This window comes from Dipodomys merriami, unplaced genomic scaffold (genome assembly GCF_024711535.1).
Source record: "Dipodomys merriami isolate MVZ:Mamm:240054 unplaced genomic scaffold, mDipMer1.0.p SCAF_15, whole genome shotgun sequence".
Classification (NCBI taxonomy): domain Eukaryota; kingdom Metazoa; phylum Chordata; class Mammalia; order Rodentia; family Heteromyidae; genus Dipodomys; species Dipodomys merriami.
This window is the reverse complement of record NW_027202826.1, coordinates 19,995,617-20,010,558: the sequence shown is the minus strand read 5'-3', so window position 1 is coordinate 20,010,558 and position 14,942 is coordinate 19,995,617. Positions and strand designations below refer to the sequence as shown.

The 14,942-nt window shown below is 40.3% G+C and overlaps 1 protein-coding gene across 2 annotated transcripts in view; it reads left to right on the top strand.

The window, feature by feature from the left end:
* Window positions 1-9,595: 9,595 nt before the first annotated feature.
* Window positions 9,596-14,942, top strand: part of Slc39a8 (solute carrier family 39 member 8) — an 81,411-nt gene continuing 76,064 nt past the window's right edge. For both annotated transcript variants that reach the window (XM_070022353.1, XM_070022352.1), the window contains exon 1: window positions 9,596-9,743. The gene's annotated coding sequence lies outside the window, so the exon portion shown is untranslated. The remainder of the gene's footprint in view (window positions 9,744-14,942) is intronic.

Genomic DNA, 14,942 nt, shown 5'->3' with positions numbered 1-14,942 from the left:
CTGAGTTCTTTTTACCTGCTCACAGTACTATCAGGCTCTTATAAACTGTGTGAATAAACATGAGGGAGGCCCATGGGACATCATCAGTTACAGAAGGCCTTCCCACTAAGACAGCAGGAGCTTCGATTTTAACATATGAATTGGATTAGGGTGCATCCCATAGCATTTCATAAGGTGAGTGTGTGTGTGTGTGTGTGCTGGTACTGGGACTTAAACTCAGGAGCTCATGTTTTCACGTGGCTTTTTTTCTCTTACTGCTCTGCTTTCCTTCTAGCTTTTTGACTGTTAATTGGAGATAAGCGTCTCACAGACTTTCCTGTGTAGGCTGACTTTGAACCTTGATCCTCAGATCTCAGCCATTGGTTCTCAGCAGGCTTTGACTTTTGACAGGAGGAAGATTAAAGAATTTATCATACTTTTATGAAAATGTTCATGTGAAACAGTTTATCTGAGCGGCTTACATTTTGTATGGAAACAGAATGCTGAAAAATGGAATTATTAATGGTGTCGATTTGTCTTTTTATACTGTGGCTGATTGTATTCTGAGTTGAACCCGGCTAGACCCTACTCTTAGAAAGTCAGCAAGCCATGAATGTCAGAAAGGCCCTGATGAAGTGGTGGAAAGAATTTCTATGAGGTTCTTCACTCAGCTAGAGCTCTTCCGCAGCTCTACGGAGGCCAGGTAGATTCTCCAACTGTGTCATCAAGTTCAGAGTCATTTCACTAAAACTAAAGCCAAGAAAAGCTAGCTGAAGCTTCCCAGTGCTCAGGTGTGGTTTGGACTTCCACAATTACACCTTCTGTGTGGATGTGATAGGCTTTCTACCTGCAGTCTGCCCTCCTTTGGTTCAATGTGAAGCTCAGCCCTTTCAAGAACATTGATTATCCATGAGTTTTCTTTTGCTTTTCTGGCTTCTTTTTTTTTCTTTTTCTTTTTTTCTTTTTTGTGGTGGAGGAACTAGGGCCTTATCCTTTTCACTCAAGGCTACCCCCTTTTTAGAACCACAGATCCATTTTTAGCTGTTTTTTTTTTTGCGGGGGGGGGGGGGTAGTTAATTGGCCATAAGAGTCTCAAAGCCTTTTCTTGCCCAAGCTGACTTTAAACCTGGATCACCAGATCTCAGAATCCTCAGTAGGATTACAGACATGAACCACCAGTGCTCAGCCTTCTCCCTTCCCTTCCCCTCCCTCCCTCCCACCATCTTTCCCTTCTTCCCTCCCTCCCTCTCTGTTTCCTTTCCCTTCCTTCCTTCCTTCCTTCCTTCCTTCCATCTGTCCCTCCTTCCCTCCCTCTCTCCTCTCCTTCCTTCCTTCCCTCTTTCCCTTTTCCCTCCTTCCCTTCTTCCCTCCTTCCCTCTATCCCTCCCTCCTCCCTCCCTCCCTTTCTTCCATCTGTCCCTCCTTCCCTCCCTCTCTCCTCTCCTTCCTTCCTTCCCTCCTTCCCTTTTCTCTCCTTCCTCCTTCCCTTCTTCCCTCCCTCCCCCTCCCTCCCTTTCTTCCTTCCCTCCCTCCCTCCCTCCCTCCCTTCCTTCCTTCCTTCCTTCCTTCCTTCCCTCCCTCCTTCCTTTCCTTCCTTCCTTCCCTCTCTCCCTCCCTCCCTCCTTTCCTCCCTTCCTCCCTTCCTTCTTTCCTTCCTTCCTTCTCCCATTCTCACATAGTCTTCCCTCTGCATCCCTGTGCTGGGATCACTCACTGTGTGCTGGGTACACTCATTTATTCAAGGTTTTTCAATACAAGGAGATATTGATAGTAAAAGATGGTAACGTGGTGGCCATGATGTCATTTGTTTAGAATACAGAGCTGAATGAAATAAGGTGGTTTGCTTCAAAGAATTCATGTTCTAAGGAGATAGATGGCAACACAAGCTACTACTTGTATAGGACTAATGAGATCACAGAGGAAGATCTACCATCCCTGAGTTCAGCCTAGATTAGCATCAGGAGCTACTTCCTCTCTGTCCTCACCTGAGTCTGGGAACCTTATCTCCTATCTGGCTTTCCCAGGTGTCTCTTTGTTCAAGCTCCATTAGTTTCTTTGCCTGGATTGTGTTTGTTTATTTTGTGTAACAACTGGAATTTCCTTTTTTTTTTGTCAGTCCTGGGGTTTGAATGCAAGTTTTGGGAGCTGTCCCTGAGTTTTTTTCCCCTCAAGGCTAGCTCTCTACCACTTTCAGCCTCAGTGCCACTTCTGGTTTTCTGGTGATTAATTGACATTAAAGTCTCAAGGACTTTTTTTGCCCTGGCTGGCTCAGAATTGTGATCTTCAGATCTCAGACTCCTGAGTAGCTAGAAGTACAGGCATGAGACAGTGCCCAGCTATGACTGGAATTTTCTTCCTCTTTCCCTAACATTCTTTCTCTTTCTAATATCCTGCCTTGATTTGGTTTCTTCTTTCTATGGAAAAAAAAAAAATCAGAGAGCACCATACCATTCAGGTATGGTAGTGCATGCCTGTAATCTTAGCACTTGGGATGCTTGGGTGGAGGACAGAGATTTTAAGGGCAGTCTGGATTATGCAGTGAGACATTGTCATTCTTCTGTCTGTCTGTCTGTCTGTCTGTCTGTCTGTCTGTCTGTCTGTCTGTCTGTTTGTCTGTCTCTACCTATCTACTTACCTTTTATCTCTATCTAATATTCACACATACACACATACTGAATATAGGTTATAGACAGATTAAAGTTCAGATGCTGGGTACAGTTCAATGTAGCTCCTGTTAATGCCAAGAAATGTGTGTATTTAAAATTTGAGGAAATTATGGACGTCTTTCTCTTTTGCTTAAGCAAAAGAGTTTTACAGGCTGAAGGTAGAGCGGGAGGATGAGACAATATAGACAACACGTGCAGAAAACAGGAGAGTCTAGGCAAAAAAAGAAATCTAGTTAAGCGTGTGGTAGGTGTAGCAGTGAAGGCCAAGATAGACTTGGATTACATTGGGAAGGGTGGTGCACAGCCCTTCCTTCTGATTGTTTGGACTTGACCTTGTAGGTAAGGGAGAGTCAGTGAGACATTGTAAGCAGGATTGTGACAAAATTAGATTTGTTGATCTTTATTACGAAAACACTGGAGGAAAACTGAGGGAGTTGGGTAAAGACAAGAAGAGAAGATCTCAGTAAAGCTCATTAGCTGATATTAAAATTACTGAGTGAAGATGGAAGGATTAGTAGGAGTAGAAGTTAATTATTAGATCTCTCTCTCTCTCTCTCTCTCTCTCTCTCTCTCTCTCTCTCTCTCTCTCTCTCTCTCTCTCTCTTTAATTTAGTACCAGTCTTAGAGCTTCAACCTAGCACCTGGGCACTGTCCCTGAACTATTTTGCTCAAGGCTGGTGCTCTACCATTTGAGCCACAGCTCCATTTATGGCTTTTTGGTGGTTAATTGGAGATAAGAGTGTGGTGGGATTTTCCTGCTGGAGCTGGTTTTGAGCTGTGATCCTCAGATCTCAGCCTCTTGAGTAGGTAGGATTATAGGCATGAGCCACTGGTGCCCAGCTCACATATACTGTATTTTGAAGCTGATGTGAAGAACACTTGGCAACTCATTAATATGGAAGAGTTGGGGTGAGGTAGGTTCATGAATCTAAGATAGGAAAGACAGAAGGAGAGATATCTTATGAAAATAAGAAGATAATGGAGTATTGACCCTTGGGGAGCAATAGGAGGTAGTTGGAAATATCCTTCGGAAATGATGGACAGCTATCTTTTGAAGGGGAAAATGGATAGACTATTCAACAAATGTTCAGGAAATGAACAGAAAAAGATTATTGTAGATGAGAAAGTCACAAACCCTTAGGAGAGATGAGTCTCCTGGGAGGAAGGAATGCCAAGGCCTGGATATCACTTCGTTGTTGCTCTGAGTGCTTGGGTCATATTTTGGCACATATGAGGACAGAGGTGTTTGCTTCCTGGTTGGGAAGTTACCACTACCATTGATGTCCCTTGAGGTGATATCTTGTGAAGTCTCTGGCCCTCCCTCCTGGCTCCTTTCAAGAATCAGAATAAAGTTAAAACACTCCTTAGGTTAGTCTTAGTCCTAAGAATGGGAGGAATGTTGCTGGACCACTCATTTGAAGTTAAAAAATAAACCTGTCACTACAATCTTGGCATCTTCGGAGAGATAATAGCATGTTAGCGCTACCTTAAACCAGTCTTTCCATTTTTGTTCATGAGTTTCATTTACCCAGGGGGTTTATCTGATCAAACACAACTCTTTTTTTTTTTTTTGCTTTCTGACACAAAGCTCTATTGTGTTAGAGATGCTTTTGAATAGATACACTCTGCATTTCCATACTAGAAAACAGGTTGATGTAAAGAAGAAAGGTTTATGTTTCAATGTCATTTGGTTCCACAGTTGACTTAGCTTATTTATTCATTTAATCCATTACAGGAGGTCTGCTCATTGCCAGAATTTGTGGTTGAGGATAACATGTTTAATTTGTTCAGTCCTTTGGTACCAACCCAAAGGGTGTCAGTTTAGAGGCTAAATGCTACTGGGTGTGATGGAGATAGGTAAGGGTGATGTTGGCTGTGTGCACTGGAAGGCTTAATATCTAAATACTGGTTTATCCAGCTGGATGACAGCAGTGATTGTGGATTAGAAGAGAACATAGTGTCCAGTGATCTGGAAACTATGATAAATGAGAAGGAAGTCAGCCTGAAACCCTAAGCAACTAAACACATCATCTGCTTTAGGGAAGGCCAATGGTGGGAAAGAGCTTAAAATAGCCCCAAAATTCACTCCAAGATTTAGAGATTTAGACACTTCCTTAAAAGCATTTTTAAAACAATTTCTTCTAAGTGATAAAATCTGTATGATGACTCCTTACTTTTCTAAATTTTAAAATTAAGTGCTAATCAGCAATGTAATTGCAACCTTTCCTGTTTGGCTTATAAATGAAAGTACTCCATTATATGCATTTAACTAGTCTTTGTTTCAGATTATAATCTCTGTTGTGAAATACAGTTGTGATCACATCACATCTGCTAGATTGTCCACACTCAACTATCTGGGCACACTTCATACTTTTCTTACTTGATGATAGGTACCTTGAGGCCAGGAAATGCTAGCTTTCCACCCATCTATCCATCCATCCATCCATCCATCCATCCATCCATCCATCCATCCATCCATGTGGAGCTGTGGCTCAAATGGTAGAGTGCTAGCCTTGATCAAAAAACAAACAATCAAATCTCAGTGACAGTGCCCAGGTCCCGAATTCAAGCCCAAGGACCTGCACACACAGAAAACTCTCAATTTATGAGAAAGTTCTTTTTCCTTTGTACCTGCAAAAGGAATCATTTATTTTCCCATCTTAGAGTTTTTCATTTCTGATTGTGTTTCCCAGAATAGATTTTTATACCTTTTAAAGCCACAATCTGGCTTATGCCCAGATTTTTCACCTGTGATTATTGCTTTATAAGCATAGCACAAGATGACTGATGTCCAGCTTAGCCCAAAGCAGGACCAGGGATTAAAATGAGCAACAATTTAGGACTGTGTCCCTAAGTTTTCTGACCCAGACTGTGAAATAACAAGGCAAGAACAAGTCTATGGCTGACAACTGGGAAGAATTGGAATTTTTCAAGAAAATAAATTTTTGTTTTTTGGCCATTGGACTGAATAAAATAAATGAACCATCCACGGTTAGTTTCAGATTTCCAGGTCTCTGAGGAACTTGAAAAGGGTGAAGAAATTAAGCAATCGTGGATGATGCACATGCCAAATAAACTAAGTAATTTGAGGTTTGCCCAAGTTCTGAATATGGTCCAGCCGTTTTCAGTAAACATTTATTACATTTCTCAATACTGGGATGACTGGAAAAAGAAAAGAACAAGGAAGAGGAAACATCTACGAAGAGAGAACCAATTTATGAAAGGACAGAAAATGTTTCTGCCAGAAGACCTTCATGAAATGTTTTGTAGTGTTTGTTCTTGTATTCCTGTGAATTTTATTTTTCCTATAGGTAGTCATTCTACTTACTCACATATAGTCATTGATTTGAAATAAGCAATAAAGAGAGTTTATTTAATGTGTAGCCAAGAGTGAAGCCTGAAAGTAGTGACTGGGTTACAAGCTGTGCAGTCTCAGAAGAGAGGAAAATGAATGAGCATACTGAGAATCAGAGGCAGACAGGATTTTCCCTGGCCAAGGCATATCCTGTCTTTAACCATCATTTTTGAAAAGTCTTACTTGAAGAAATACAATAAAAAAATACATATTTTTTATGAGCTGGGTGCTAGTGGCTCATACCTATAATCCTAGCTACTCAGGAGGCTAAGATCTAAGGATCATGGTTCAAAGCCAGCCTAGGCTGCAAAGTCTGTGAGATTCTCCAATTAATCACCGAAGAATTGGAAGTGAAGCTGTGGCTCAAGTGGTAGAGATCTAGCCTTTAATATAGAAAAGCTCATGGACAGTGCCCAGGCCCTGAATTCAAGCCCCAGGACTGGAACAACAACAACAACAATGGATAGATGGCAGATTATTGAATGACTTTATTTAAAGTCATTTTGGTGTGTGTGTGTGTGTGTGTGTGTGTGTGTGTGTGTGTGTGTGTGTGTGTGTGTATGTCTGTGTGTGGTCAGTCTATACTTGAGTTGCATCCCTAGTCCCTGAATATCTATGTATGTATGTATGTATGTATTATCTATCTATCTATCTATCTATCTATCTATCTATCTATCTATCTATCTATCTATCTATCTATCTATCTTCTATTTATTTTAGAGTGATTACCATGGCCTGAACTCTGGGCCTCAATCTTTCTCTTGGCTTCCTTGCTCACAGCTGACACTCTTTATTACTTGAGCATACTTTCAGTCTGGCACGTGTCTGGTTAATTGGATATGAAGTCTTGAGGACATTATTCCCTAGGCTGGCTTCTAAACTTGATCCTCCAGATCTCAGGTAGGATCATAAAGTATGAGCTACCAGCTTGTGGGAGATGAATATAAATGTGAAAGTCAGAATCTTATGGTTTATCAAGATGTGTGTGTGTGTGTGTGTGTGTGTGTGTGTGTGTGTGTGTGTGTGTGTGGTGTGTATGGACACACATGCATGTGTGCAGGCACTGAGGCTTAAACTCAGGTCTTCAAGTTCCTCATTTGTCTTTTTATATTCAAGGCTGATACTCTACCAGTTGAGCCACATCTCCACTTCCTGGCTTTTTGGTGGTTAATTGGAGATAAGAGTCTCATAGACTTTTCTGCCCAAGCTGGCTTCAAATTGCAATTCTCAGATCCCAGCTAGGATTACAGATGTAGCCACCACCACTTGGCTAGGAAGGTTTTTTTTATTTGGGAAATGGACACATTTTCTAGAGAACTGATAGCAGGCAAGATTTTGTAGGGTCACTGGGGTGACTTCACAATCCAGTAGTGATGATGTAATGTAATATCTGCAGGGCCTCCAGCCATATCAATCCAGTAGGCTGGCCCTGTAGGTTGTGTGAGAACTTTGAACCACAGATTCCAACTTCAAGGAAAAATAATCCATACTCAAAGAAGAGCAAAGCAGACAATGAACCATGCTTTCAGGCTGTTGAGCAGGTCAATGTACAGCAAATATATGCTAGGAGTGACACCTGGGAGGAAATTAGAGGGTAAGCCTTCTTGGAGAAGATTTCAGTGAATTCTGCCTCTTCTTCCTCCCCTCTGCTTCCTGCCCCTTTACCTCCTCTCTTCCCCTTCCTTTCCTTTCCTTCCTTTTCCTTTTCCTTCTTTTGTTTTCCCTCACCTCTTCTCCTCTCTCTTCCTTCTCCTCCCCTCTTCTCCCATCTCCTTTCCTTTCCTCTCTTTTCTTCTTCCTTCCTTCTTTCTTTCCTTCCTTCCTTCCTTCCTTCCTTCCTTCCTTCCTTCCTTCCTTCCTTCCTTCGTTCCTCCCTCCCTCCCTGCCTCCCTGCCTCCCTGGTCTCCCTGCCTTCCTTCCTTCCCTTTTCACATCTTTCAGTAGACCATGTGTATTCCCATTTTGCCCAATGGAACAATGGTTCTCAGCCAGCTTGCCAGTCGAGTTTGGATAGCAGAAACTACCACCCACATTGGCTTGCTGATAACTGGCTCACAGCATTTTGCCATGGTCTGGCAGCCCTGCTAAACGGAGACAAGAGGAATTTGTTTTAGCAGTTCTCTTTCTTCCCTGTGTTGATGTACTACCACAAAGATAAAAACAAGGCAAACACAAGAAACAAAAACAAATGTTCACGTCAGACGGTAATTTTCCTCCACTGAGATTACATGTGGCTGAGCTGAGCTCATTGCGTACCTTGGGTTATGTGGCTCTGAGCAGCTGCCTCTGGGAGGCTGTTAGTATTTGTAAGTCTGGCCTGAACATGCTGTTCAATTAAATAAGGCTTGGGATCTAATTAGGTCCTAATGACTTTTGTGGGTCTCAGACATGACTGAGGCCAGAGTTTGCCATGTAGCTCAAGGGTCAGGGCTCTCTATGACTTCTTGTGTGAGAAAGGCTCTGCAAAGAGATCATCCCCAGAAATGGCCACTCTTCTATTCATGAAGGGAATGAAGTGTGTGTATGGAATTTTGAAGCGCTCTTTGGAAATTGGCATCTTGGCATATGTATCCAATTTTGCATCCGGATTTCTTGGGCTTTGTGTCTTTTGTTACAGCTTCCAGTGGAAATACTGTGTGTGTGTGGGGGGGGGGGGGAAGGTGAGGGGGTGTATGGAGACAAAGAGAAAAGGAGGGAGGTAGAGAAAAAGGAAGGGAATATTTGGTGATTGTCATTTTCTTCACATTTACTTTTATTTTAGAAATCTTTTCCTTTTTTCTTTTTGGTGGGACTGGTATTTGAACTCAGGGTCTTTTTTGCAGCGCTCTCCTGGTGCTCTGCCACTTGAGCCAAACCTGCAGTCCATCTTTTTTACTGTTTATCTTGGAGACAGAGTCTTGAAGTGTTTCCTGGCTGGCTTCTAATTTTGATCCTCCAGAGTTTAGCCTCCTGAAATAGCTAGGATTACAGGTGAGAGCCAGTGGAGCCTAGCTAATATTTAATAAATATTTCTTAGAAAAGGTCTGTAAATTGCTGATTACTTGAGGGAAAATAGATAAAAAGACACATTACAATAATCTCCGTGATATCTCAAAGGTAATATGTAGAAGTTAAGAGAAGCATTGCACATTTTAATTATAATAGCAATCAAGTACTATTTATTCAATATTCATGATACGATAAACACCATTAACGAATTCATTTAATACTCATAACAATCACAGGAAGAAAACTTTATTCCCTTTAGAGGTTAAGAAATTATTTGGGGCTTGGTGTTCAAAATTATATAGTTTACTGGAAGTGGATTCATGATGAAGTGTAACCGATACTCCATGTAAGTCCTTTTGTTTTTTCCAACAGAACTAAACTTTACCAAACATCATGTGATGATTGTGATGGTTAATGTGTGCGGGCATGGCAGTTAACTTTATGTGTCAATGGATTAGAGCACTTACCTAGGTATTTGGTCAAACATTACTGCAGATCTTTCTTGAAGGCATAGTCCAGATGAGATTAACATTTAAATTAGTAGACTTTGGATAAAGCTGTTTTTGTGTCCCACAATGTAGATGGGCCAAAACCTATCAGCTGAAGGCCTGATTTCCCTCTTCTTCTCCCCACTCCCTGTGAATGAGGAGGGAATTCTGTGAGCAGACAGGCTTTGGACTTGAATTGCACTCTTCTCTATTTTCCAGGTTGCTGGCGACTCTATACATTTTGGACCAGCCACTCTCCCCAGTTATGTAAGTTAGTCAAAATAACTCTCATTGCACACATTTGATGTGTTCATTGTTTTCTAGAGAACTCTAATACACTACTATTCAATTTTCTTCCTGAGACTTTTTAACTTGACTTCTTAAAACAGAGTGTTAATCTTTCTAGTTCTTCATATGCCCTTGAGCCTCAGGAAAGAATTATTCAACACACAGGAGAGGAAAAGTTCATTGGAGCTCAAGGAACCAACTATTGTGGTCTGGAAGAGTAGCTCAAGTGGTAAGGTGCATGATGAATATGTGCAGTCCTGGGTCTTGTGCTTTTGCCCAGGCTGACCTCAAACTATGATCCTACTATCTTGACTCTTATGTAGCTGAGGCTATAGAAATGTACCACCATACCTGCCTTGTTGGTTGAAGCAGAATCGCATTATTACTTTCTAGCCACAGTCTTTCCAGTCTCCACCTCCCCAAGAAGCTGGGATTAGGGGAATGCAACACTATACCTGGCTTTCATTTGATCTTTGAAAACAATCATTTTCATTTTGTTGTGGCAAACATTTTAAGGGGATAGGAATAAAAGCCGAGAAGTTGGGATATTGTTAGAACCTGTAACCAGACTTATAGGTAGGGGTTTAGACTGAATCTCTGTAAAATATTTGTATTATTTTAATTGCTAGGACAGCCAATACCTGACTCAGAATGAGATAACCGATTTTAGCTGTGTACTTTGGAGGTATGAGAAGAATTTAACACCCAAGTTCTACTTCCAGGAAAGAGCCCTTCATTTTAGAGCAGGGCATTAGGCAGTAAATCACTCAGGGAAAATCCTCCTTCAGACCCCTGTGGTGTTTGCTTAGTGAGTAATAAGTTGTCAAGTGGAGCTGTATCTGGTTGTTTTTCACCAAGAACCTGAACTATTTTTCTTTCTTTTTTTATTGTGAAACAAAGGCTGATGGAGAAAAAAAATTCATAAAAGATCTCTATAGCTTTGCTTTATTTTATTTTTTATTGTAAAAATACTATACAGAGTGTTACACTTACATGAGTGAGGTAATGAGTACACTTCCTCTTGAACATTGTTACCCCCTCCATTGTTTTCCCCCTACCATCTCCTCCCTCCCTACTTTACCCGAGGTGCTTTGCTTGATTTTAAACCATGCACTTACAACTACCTTCTCCCAGGCCAGGGTGCCCAGATGTGCTATTCTAGAAATTTCCAGGTGTACTACTGCTATCACACCTAGTTGTTGTTTTAAATCACTGGAGTATACGTTATTAAAATTCGTATGTTTTTGATTTAAAAGTTCTTTTCATCTCAATCTTTATTTTGAGTTATTCTTATTAATATAAATTATTTTTGTCGGTTGTGGGGTTTGAACTCTGGGCCTGGGAGCTGTCCCTGAGCTCTTCAGCTCAAGGCGAGCGCTCTACCACTTAAGCCACAGTGCCACTTCTGGTTTTCTAGCGGTTTATTGGAGGTAAGAGTCTCACGGACTTTCTTGCCCAGGCTGGCTTTGGCGATCCTCAGATCTCAGCCTCCTTTATTATTACTATTTGGTGGTACTGGGGTTTGAACTCAGGCTTTGTACTTGCTAGGTAGGTGCTCTATTATTTTTACCATATCCTCAGACCCCTTTTTCCCCCTTTAAAAGCATGGTTGGTATGGTCTTTATGTCTCTTTTTAACCTATATTTGTCCTCCATTTCCTTCTTTGCTTTCTGTTGAAGAACCTGGGCCATTTAACATGAGATATCCTTCCAGTCTGCATATATACTTTAAATTATTGGATTCTTATGGATCCAATACTTAAACATATTCTTTGGTTCTCTCAGTTTCCCTCAGTTTCCTAAAATATTGGAAGCTGGATTCAGGGACTGGATGCGACTCTGGTTTGCTTTATGGATCTCGAAAGTCCTTGTCTGGTGTTAGGAGACACTGGGATTTACAAAAGGATGATGTTCTAGTTTGATCATGCTTGTTTTTAAGTATTAGTTGAATTTTTTAAAAATAAAGATGCTTCTGGCACCTTATTTAGTTGACTACTAGTACAGTTTATATAGGAAAGGCAAGATAAAGATTTGATTCTAAATTTTACTGGTTCTTGAGATAATCAATTCCATAATATCCTTTGAAGATGAATGATTATATACATACATATATAGGTATATGTGTACATACTCCTGGAATGCTAATTGTACTAACATTCTAAAGAAATGGCTGTTTTGTCAATGTAAATGCTATATGTGCTGTATGAGTATGTTCACATGTGTATGTATGTGCCAAAGGAAAAGCAAGCAAACCCAGGTCAACTATGCCTTAGCTCTGATTGCTGTCTCTCTGTCTCTCTGTCTCTGTCTCTGTCTCTCTTTCTCTCCTCTCTGTATCCCTCACTGAGGAGAGCACTATAATTGAGCACATAACTTCAAGTCTCTTTTTACCTAAATCCCTCTCCTGAGACTCCTTAGAGGTTCATAGAGATTAAAATAACTGCTCTAAGGTGTCTTTCACAAGGATAATAATATTCAGGAACTTGTGATAGGGACCTGGCCCAAGTTTGGACTCCATGTCTCAAATACATTTCACTCTCTTGATCATAAAAGTATCTAGAAGCTACTTGTATAATTGTTAACATTTTAGTCAAGAGAAGTATAAAAACAAATTTCAAACTCCTCCCTAGTCTTCACCTTAAAAAAAATCAACAAAGTCTATTCTTAGGAAAATTACAAAACACTATCTGTAAATACTATTGTGTATCAAAGTTCAACCTTGAAATTCTTTGGCATTTTAGAGCTGAAATTATATTGGGCTCTATTTTTGGCTTTAATGATGGTGAATTATTTCCTATCATAGTTTATGTATAAGTACCTGAAATTTAAAAAAAGCATTATTTCCAGTTAATACAATGAATGCTGCATTATTTAGTCAACAAGCTATATATTAATTAATGAAAGAACTTCTGGCTACTGTTTAGGTGTTGAACTGATCTCAGCTGCTTTCTAATGCTTGAATTCTGACTTGATTGAAGTATTTATTACTGAAGCTGCCATTTGTGAGTAGACCTGTGGATCTAACTTAAGCAGCAGTCCATCCGAGGTACCTGGGCCCATTCTGAGAACATAAAATGGTGAATCAAATGTGTCTCCAACTTGGAGGAACATGAAGTTGTGGGCCATGGAGCAATTCCAGTTCACAAATTGTTTCTTACTTGGCCCATAATTAAAGTAAGTATAGCAATTGTGAATACACTTTTTAGGAAAGATTAGCAACTAATAGAATCGTTTGATATTTGTTCATCTTATTCTGCTAGTGATTGGTATATATATATATATGCATATGCATATATATATATACATATATATATGTATATATATATATATATATATATATAGTGTGTGTGTGTGTGTGTGTGTATGTGTTTTAAAGAAACTGGTCTGAGTTGGGCACACACATGACTTGTCCCTGTAACCCTAGCTTCTCAGGAGGCTGAGGATTTTGGTTTGAAGTCATCCTGGACAGGAAAGTCTATGAGATTCTTATCTCCAATAAACTACTCAGAAACAGCCAGAAATGGTGTAGCACAAGTAGTAGAGCATTAGCCTAGAGCAAAAGAAACTCAGGTACACTGCCCAGACCCTGAGTTCAAGGACCCAGGATTACCTGCCCCCACCCCTGCAAAAAAAGAAAAAAAAGAAAATGATCTGAACCAGGCTCTGGTGGCTCATGCCTATAATCCTAGCTACTGACGATTGTGGTTTGAAATCAACCCCTGGTGGCAAAGTTTGGGAGATTCATCTTCAATTCACTACTAAAATGCCAGAAGTAGATTTGTGGCTCAAGTAGTAGAGCCCCAATCTTGAGCAAAAAAGCTAAGGAACAGAGCTCAGGCTCTAAGTTCAAGCCCTAGCACCAGCATACACCCACACAAATCAAGACTCAATTCTACTAGAATAACCTGTTCAAATAAGTCACATGTGGACATACATGACTTGTTTCAAGGTCATCCATACCACTGTTGTGAGAGGAGAGACAGGAGGCTACTGTTCTATCAGCTCTATATATTGTATCTGAAATGGGCTGAGGGCATATGACTCATAGCTCATTGTTGCTCCTGTGTTCAACTTCACTTTCTTCTGGTCAGTGAAGGCTTACATCTCCCTGATGGCTGTCATCAAGGTGGTTTTACATGAGACCATTTCAATAGTAGTAAAGCAGGATGATTTCATCCTCAGCTCAGGTGGCCATTTACACCAGCAGTCAGTGAGGGAAGTCAAGTTACTTGAGCAAAAATGGACCCATTAAGTTTTATCAGAACCCAGACCTCTAGCTGTCAGTTTTGTATGGATAAGTTCTCTAGAAAAGCCCACCTCTTCAGAATTTTCTTTTATTTAGTAACCAGAGATACTGAACTTAAATATTGCAACTTGACCCTAATAGTTTGTACTTAATACTTTTGTTGTTGTTGTTGCTGTTAATTCAGAGTGAATTCTAAGGAACAAGTCTGCCCATTTTCTCTTCTTCAATTTACAGTTAAAAGGCATGGTGAGTTGCTTTCTTCCTTCCTTCCTTTCTTTTTTTTCAGTGTACTATCTTTTATGTAGTTGTATGAAGGAGTTGCCATTTAACAAAGCAGTTTATGAATACGGTATATCTCGATCAATGTCACCCCTTTAACATTTTCACCCATCCTCCCCTACCTACCCTTTTCTTCACTCTTCCTAGTTTTGCAGGATTGGATTCTAGTCTGAATTTTCCTTCTCTTCTCTTTGTTTGTCTACTTCCTTCCTGTTGACCCTACTCTATTTCTTTTTATTTATTTTATTTTTTATTTTTGGATAGATTTTTGTTAATTTTTTTGTTTTTTATTGTAAAAATAGTGTAAGAGGGGTTACAGTTACATGAGTAAGGTAATGACTACATTTCCTATGGAGCATTGTTACCTCCTCCTTTGTTTTTCCCCTACCATCCCTTCCCTCCTCACCTCCCCAACTCCCCCCACCCCCCTCAAGTTGTAAAGTTCATTTTCTACTTAGTGTCTTGTACATCTCATTGTTACAATGGGTCAGCCTGTATCCTTGTTTCAGCATTTTGTTATTTCCCTTCCCCTCCCCAAATTAGAAAAATATATGTACAAGATTTAGGGCACCGGAATCAAATACAGTGAAAACAGGAGTTATACCATGGAGAAGAACATACAAGAGACACAAAAAAATCACATAGTACATTTTA